Source organism: Lactuca virosa, chromosome 9 (genome assembly GCF_052849685.1).
Source record: "Lactuca virosa cultivar CGN04683 chromosome 9, Lactuca_virosa_CGN04683_v6, whole genome shotgun sequence".
Classification (NCBI taxonomy): domain Eukaryota; kingdom Viridiplantae; phylum Streptophyta; class Magnoliopsida; order Asterales; family Asteraceae; genus Lactuca; species Lactuca virosa.
The window spans coordinates 220,595,041-220,602,780 of NC_136434.1; positions in this window are offsets into that span (position 1 = coordinate 220,595,041).

Consider the following 7,740-nt stretch of genomic DNA (forward strand, 5'->3'; position numbering starts at 1 on the left):
TGTAACGCCCCGATTCTCAGGCATTAATTTATGGCTTTGGTTGCCCTGACTCGTCGAGTAGCAGCGGGTTGGTCCATGCGTTTAAGTGACCTACTCGCCGAGTCCAAGAAAGGACTCGACGAGTAGGAGCTGAAGGATGAAACCCTAATTTCTGGGGTTTTGCACCCTATTTAAAAGATCATAAGCCTCCGTCTGCCCCCTTATAACCTCTTGAGAGTTTAGCAAACCCTAATCCGTGTGTGTGCCTCATCTTTGTGTGATTCAAGCTTTGGGAGGTGGATCTTTGTAAGAAGAATTTGGAGAGCAAGTGGCTAGGAGCAAGGAACGTGTGGGGATCTGGTATCTACCTCAATGGGCATCTCTTGGAAGGTATCAAGTCGTTACCTTGATCTCATTTCCTTTTAGATCTCATTTGATTAAAGATTAGGGATTTTCTAGCATGTTAAGAAGCTATCCGTGGGTATGAGCTAAGATCTGAAGTTGTAACTTCAGATCTGAACTCTTTATGGTCTCTAAGTCCATAAAGTTTCTGGCTTTGTCATGTATGAAACCTTCCTTTTGAGTTAAACTCCATTTCAAGTTTGGATTTGGCATTATGAGTCATTAGAGCCTTGCATGCACGTAAAGTTTGCAACTTTACGTGATAAGCATGTCTTGGGAAGTTGGATCTGCAGTATGGAGCCTTGGTATGGCTTAAAAAGCATTTGTATGGTTGAAGATTGTCGTAGACTCGACGATTCGGATGAATGACTCGGCGAGTACGATGAAGATTGCCTTGGACTCGGCGAGTTGGCCATTCGAGCAAGAACTCAGCGAGTAGTTGAGGGTACTCGACGAGTTGAGGTCAACATGGACTGTTGACCTGGACAGTTGACTTTGACTTTGACCAAGGGTTGACTGAGTTGACTTCTGAGGGGCATTTTGGTAATTTGGATATTTATGGCAATGGACCATTTATGGTTATAGGTGTTGGAGTTTGGGGTAATGCTTCGGGTGCGTGATTTCGTGGTTCAGTTCGTCAGTTGTCAGGTGAGTTTTCCTCACTATACTCAAGGGTCTAAGGCACCAAGGCCGGCCCTTTTTGGATTGTTATCCTGATATGTTATGCTAGTATGATCTGTTAGATCGGTACCCTGGTAGATAGGATGTTATATGTTGTTATGATCTGTTAGATCGGTATCCTGGTAGATAGGATGTTATATGTTGTTATGATCTGTCAGATCAGTATCCTGGTAGATGGGATGTTATATGTTGTTATGATCCGTTAGATCAGTATCCTGGTAGATGGGATGTTATATGTTGTTATGATCTGTTAGATTAGTGTCCTGGTAGATAGGATGTTATATGTTGCTATGATCCGTTAGATCAGTATCCTGGTAGATAGGATGTTGCTATGCTGTTATGATCAGTTAGATCGGTTTATCTGTCTATAGACTGTTATGTGATTATCTGTTATATGTCCACATATTGTTGGGCGGTTGAGGCTTATCTGCTTTGTGCGAAAGCCAATAGACCTAGGCATTCCAACCTGTTGGTTGTGGGCCGTGAGTATTCCATCCCGAGGATGATTGGACTCGTAGTATGTGGGCATTCCAACCTATTGGTTGAGGGCCTGGCGTATTCCAACCCGATGGTTGACTGGACCCATAGTATGTCGTTTATGATTATATGTGTATTGTTGTGGGTATGGGTATTTTGGGGGAACTCACTAAGCTTTTGGGCTTACAATTTTAGTTTATTGTTTCAGGTACATCAGGGGATCGTGGCAAGGCAAATGCGTGATCGTACAGCTCCTCACTTTGCACGACTTTGTTTCTAGGATACTCTGATATGATACATTTTGAAAACAAGTTTTGTAATGGTTAATAGATTTGAAACATTTTTAAAAGTTTAAATTTGGCACGATTTTTATGGGTGTTACAGTTTTCTGCAGTGTACTTATGGGTTGAAGGCACCAATGACGCCCTACTGGGTTATGGATCCTGGTTTAGAGGATGTTAATATGTTGTACTGTTCTGTTAGAACGGAGTCCTGGTATATAGGACATTGCTATGTGATAGTGATCTGTAGGTGTAACTGTGAGTCTGTAAAACATCCCAAAATTTAAAGACAAAAAATTCATTTTTAATTCGTTTCAAAACATTTGGTTATCATGTCAAAACCATCAAAAGTGTATCATAGTGTAATAATACCAGAGTACAAATCCCAAAATCACATAATGCGGAAAATATGGGCAGATGCGGTGCGATCAAGTCGGACCCTTCCCTTTCGAGCTGGAAGTACCTGAAACATTGTAACATCACAAAAATCACAACCAATTTAAACTTTTCAAAACAACTCATTTACTAATAAAAGTGTTTATAAAACCATTGTTCCAATCTATCGGAAATGGCACCCCGAAGATCTCCAATACATAACCCTGATACACTCTGGATGCAGAAACCCCGTGTTCGTTGGCGATAGAAACCACCAACGGACACTCTAACTCCACAATATGTATATCAAACTCCCTGCTGAATGTATGGGATACAAAAGACCGACTCGCACCTGAGTCAAAAAGCACAAGAGCCGGTAAAGAGTTCACTAAGAAGGAACCTAACATATGATGGGTTTTAGGTAAAACAAATAAACTAGAAAACAATTCCTAAGTTCACATGCAACCTACTTTGGATCTATGTTTTAACTATTGAACATATAACTTTGAATTGCAAAACAAGAACCCTAGAGGAGGAGGCTATTTTCGAAAATAGTAAACTAGGGTTTAGGAGTTACATACCTTTCAATTGTTATAGCAAACAATTGATAATTCCCTTGATCTTGATCTTGATCTTCTTGGAAGCTTAGCACCACAAGTGTAATGCCTCTAATGGAATCACATCTAAGAACTAGCAAGAAGGAAAGTAGAAGAGGAGAGAGGGGAGGGAGTATGCAATTTCGGCCAGGGTTTCTTCCAAAGAACAAGTCACCTAAAATGTGAGTCAGGAGGCTCCTTAAATAGCTGAGGTATCTAGGGTTTAGGGAAAACCATAATTATCCTTTGCTTAGGGCCTAAGCAAAACCCAAGGGCCTTATCTGGACCCCTTGGACGAAATCTCCAGGGTTTCCCCTATGGATTTCGTCCACCTCCTTCCAAGGGGGTTCTGGATCCTTCCACTCAACTATTAGTTAATTGCAAACTAGTCCCTGCACTTTATAATTAATTATTTTAACCCCAAAATTAATTCTGATTAATTTCTGGCTAACTATTAATTAAACATAATGATTTCTAATTAATATATTAATCTTTTAACATATTAATAAATCATTTATATTAATTTATTAATCTTATAAATTAATATCTCTCCTTTCATAATTTCCTTGTCCAGTTGCTAGGTTGAGGGCAACCCAAAAGGACTGTGCTGCTATCAATTCAAGTACATACCAATTATAGTTATGGGCTTAGACACCTAATCCAACAACATAATCATAAATATAATCATACCATAACATAATCGACAGAACAATAAATAGAACATACCCTTGACAACATATTTCGCTGTCCTAGCATCCACCGGCGTGAGCTGAAAAGCGCGACCTCGAGCCCTCGGGGGCTCTGCCCGGCCCTGGCTCCCATCAATAATCCTTAGGGTAGATGGCGTTGGATCCTGCGCTGGTCTAACAGTGAGCAAAGGGCATTAGGCCTTCGTACGGCCCACCTAGTCACAGTGATAGCAAATCCTGGTGCTCGGTACTGGAGCCTGCTGACGGAGGTCCTTGGCATAATGTCCCTCCTTGCCACATTTGTGGCAACCAGATGAAGATCGACAAGAACCCTCATGAACCATGTCGTACTTTCCACAAGTGTGGCCCCTCTGACTCCTAGACCTCGAATCAACGGCCTTGAACCGCTTTGCAGCAGGCCGCAACTGCACCGGTGCCTTCCTCCGCTCCCTCGACTAGAGCTCCAACTCAATCTCCCGCCGCCAATCGGCCTTCTGCAACTCCGCAAGCATCCCATAGCGCTAAGTAGACACAAACTGTCGGATGTTCGTCTTGAGTATGCTCAAGTATCGGGTCATCTGAGCATGCTTAGAAGCAGCAAACTCAGGACATAACATAGCTCTCTTTGTAAATATCTTGGTGATCTTCGTCACTGACTCGATCCCTTGTCTCAAATCCAAATACTCCTGGGCCAACCTATCGCACTCCACCAATGGATCATATCTTGAGCGGAACATCTCAGAGAACTTCTCCCATGATACTGCAGCTCTCTGCTTTGGAGAGTACAAACTAGTAACTAGTCTCTACCAATCCTTCGCTCCAGACCGGAGAAGGTTCAGAGCGTACTTGACCCTCTAGTCAGCTGGGCAGGAACAAGTAAATAAACATCCCTCAACATCTGAAAGCCACCTCATGACAATTATTGGATCATAAACCCCATTAAAAATTGAGGGCTTCGTATTGTCTGAGTTATGGTACTGGAAAGCTCTCCCAGCGCCAATCCTTGCTGCAACGACGGCCGCAGTGGCTGCAACAACGGCAGTCTCAGAAAACGCAGCGTATCGATCATCAAAGAATTCCATCATGGCGGTCTTGATAGACCCAAACAACTCCGGTAACTGCCCCCGGACAATGGAAACCACCTCTTCATGGATAATATCCCTAACCCGGTCCTCAGTCAATCCCGACCCAATGTAACATACACGTTATTAACTAGTGTAATTATCGTATTTTGTAAGTTTGTAAATGAATATTATTGTATAATATATGATTTTGAGCATTGAGTTCTAACAAGATAGTTTTATGAGACTTGAAGTAAAACTATGTTTAGAATCATTCGGAAAATATTGGAAGTCTTATGAGATTCCGATCAAAAGTCAACTATTGAAATTAACGAAAATATAAAGTTGGAAATAATTAAAAATGATGTTATTGAAATTTGTAGATTATCTCGTTAGAAACATTTAGGCGAAAACCTCATCAAAATCCGAGTTATAACGAAGAAGTTATGACTCGTTAAAGTTTCGCGACAGAACCGACACGACGCCGTATGACGTAAAAAGTGAGTTTTCAATAAACTACTTTTTAGCTTTAGTGATCTAAATGAAATTCATAGTATTCGTTAAACCAAGAATTTTCATAAAAAGAACGTCCAAATCTGACTTCGTATGAGGAAGTTATGATTTTTCTAAGATTCGACATAGCAGTACACAACCCGAAACTCGAAATAAAGATCGACTGATTTTTAGCCGACACAACCTAAAAGAGAATCTAAGGTCTCGTCAATATTAGTACAATGGTAAAAAGAAAGACGAAAACGGACGTCGGATGAAGAAGTTATTAAATTTTTAACGGATTTTCCTGTCCCGGTCTGTTAAAAATAATAATATTACAAATAAAGTCACAATTAGCCGGCGTAGTCTAAACGAAAGTTGTAGATTATAATCTCACCTACGCATGGATATAAATAACGTCAAAAACGGAGCTCATATACAAAACATATGAATTTTTGAAGTTTGTGGCACACATTTAGAAGCTTATCTGAAGGGAACGCCATGTGTCCGATGGAACACCCCACGTTCGCAGCCACCTGGTCCGGAGTCAGCCACCTAGCACCTCGCATGGATGATACGTACGAAGCTCGGAAGAAGTCAACACGCGTCTCGCACCTACGCGCTGCGTCCGAAGGAACGCCCTGCGTTCCTCGCAGGTACGCCCTGCGATCCGAAGTCAGTAGCCTCCTATAAATAGAAAGCGAAGCCTTCTGGTTTTTGGTTACAAAATTCACTCTTTTACACCCTCTTTCATCTCTCAAACTCTCCTAACACCCCTGAGGTCTAGGGATCATCCCTAACACCTGAAGCAAGTCCCGAAGCCCCAAAGTTCCCTAGAAAATAATTTTATCAGTCAAAACTTTGCCCCTGAAGCAAGTCTAGGGATCCTCTCTGCTGAGGCTCCTGCCCTACCCTCACAACTATCAGAGATCCGAAAAATAGTCGGAGTAGGTGCACTCACTGCTCCTACAGTCCTCATTAGATAGGCGACCCTCTTGTGGCCCACTTGATCGCAGTGAAAACATAATGGGCTTGATCCCTGAGGACAATCCCATGCTTACATGATCAACCCTGCTACACTTGTAGCAACCCATACCCCTGGAAAGACAAGCTCCATCGTGTAGTTCCCGACACGTTCTGCACTAAACCCCGACCCTGCTGCCCCTCAATCGATGATTCGAAGTCTTGGGTCTCTTCCCATGACCTTCCCTGCCTACACCTGATCTGGCCCCCTCTTCCCTAGGTGCTCCAAACCGATCTCTTGCTCACGGAATGATATAGTGCAAGCTCCAATGATAGCCATAACCTTAGCGAATCCCCTCCTTAACTGAACCAAAGATCACAGGAGTCTGCTCCAAAATACCGCGGGTAATCTTCGACGAGATGAATTCCCGCATCTGCTCGCTAATCGGCTCAGTAGCTACACCTGAGCCGGAACCAGAACCTGAACCCCATCTCTGAGCGCTCAACTCCATGCTGAAAAATATTAAGCGAAAGGTTAGAACATACCCAAGAATCCTCATCCCACAGGCTTCCTAGATTTTCCAAGACTCTCCCCAATTCGAGTATGAATCATGTACTTTCAGTAGTACGGGCCCAATACTACCTTCCACACCTATCCATACTTTCCACAAGAATCCTCCTGAATCCTCTAAGTCACCTTCTCAAATCCATATACTAAACACTCGCTACTTAGTGCAATAAAACCCACTGAAGCAATCCCTAGGCCTTCCTAGGTTCCCGACCTCAGCCTGCCATCAGCTGCTAAAGAACTCCTCATAATGCCAGCCACCCGCCTCATGAATACAATCATATTCACTTAGTAACTAACTCCCATCACCTAAGAGTTCCACAAAGCACAAAGCAAGCAACATCCATGCAGTAAAACTCCAATCCATGGAACGATCATAGGACACTCGACCCCCACACCACAACTCATGCTAGAAATTTCCACCCCCACTGCTGGTTGCCTTATGCATGTAAATTATACACAAAACAGGATCAAATACACTATCGAATAAAAGACTCTACCCTAGGACCACAACCAGACGAGGAACAGGAAATAAGGCCAAATCAATTATTCTAGGGCTATAAGATCCTAATTATATACAATTTTTTAAAGCATACACTTAGCAATTACTGATACCAATAGGTATTCCCATTCTAGCATAGCATCGAATACTTCCAAGGCTACAAGGCATCACATATCAGGCCAATCTATCATTGACTAATCAGCACTAGCATGCAAGTCTACCAGCTCATATAATAGACATAAAAAGGCATCTCTCCTAGTATTCTATCATGCAAAAACTGAGCAGATCCTTAACCCTAACTAGCATGCGATTTACAGATTCATAAATCAAATCATATCAGATAACATGTATGGGTAATTTAGGAAAAACCTACTTGATCTTGGTCGATTGCATGCACCACACCCATTCTTGTATTAGAAAACTTGTTTTTTCCCTTTTTAAATCATTTTCTTCCATTTTTTAAAACTTACCAAATCCTCAGTTTGAGTCCAGACACACCCGAGAGTATGTCAGAATCCCTCAAACCAAGGCTCTGATACCAACTTGTAACGTCCCAAAAATAATGACATAAAAATTTTCATTTTTAGATTAACAAATCGTTAATACATATATTTCCCATAAAACCAAGGTAATCAAGATTTAGCAAAACATCATTAAATCAGAGTAATTCAAAG